Genomic DNA, 713 nt, shown 5'->3' with positions numbered 1-713 from the left:
ACTTCTTGTCTACCAGACTGAGTGTCCTACGACACGTTCGCGATACGATGGCTGAAAGAACCTGCCTACACATGCAGCCTCTGCTGTCTTCCGGACGAAGCCTCGTCCACGGTTTATCGAACCGTTTGAGGATGTAGCCAAGCGGGGCCATGCATATACGCTGAGCCTCCCAAAACGGATGTGCACCCACCTGGAGTCTTAGTGGGCTTGCTCAAGACATACCTGGATCCGGCGCAAGTGAACGCGGAAGCTTTCGCGCCGGAGCGGATCCCATGGGCCCTCGGCCACCCAGAAGTTGTTACAGCAACTGGTTCTGAGCACGGAGTGCAACAAACTCCATTTTTAATGGCGCCAAGCGCTCCACCGTCGCATGCAGCGACGCATTTGCCTGCTCCACGGCTGGGAGTCGTTTCGACAGAGCGCGGTAGTCCGCAAGGTGAGGCAGCCGGCGCACGACATGCTTCAAATCGTCTAGATCGTCCGCACAGCGATATGCTACTTCAGCATGACGCCAGCGGAGCTCTGGTCACGAAGGACCTCGTTTTCAAAGGCTCGAAGAGCATCACGAGTCACCGGACGGCGGTCAACCCGGTCGTCCCCGCCCGCCACCGACTCTTCTCGCTGAGAACGGTGAAGTCCGCCATCACGTGGAGCGTCTTGTTGAACGACGTCGTCACCAGGGTCAAACTCAATATCTGGTGAAGTGGCGGAGA

This window comes from Plasmopara halstedii (genome assembly GCF_900000015.1).
Source record: "Plasmopara halstedii genome assembly, contig: Scaffold_322, whole genome shotgun sequence".
Lineage (NCBI taxonomy): Eukaryota > Oomycota > Peronosporomycetes > Peronosporales > Peronosporaceae > Plasmopara > Plasmopara halstedii.
Note: the sequence above shows the minus strand (reverse complement) of the source record.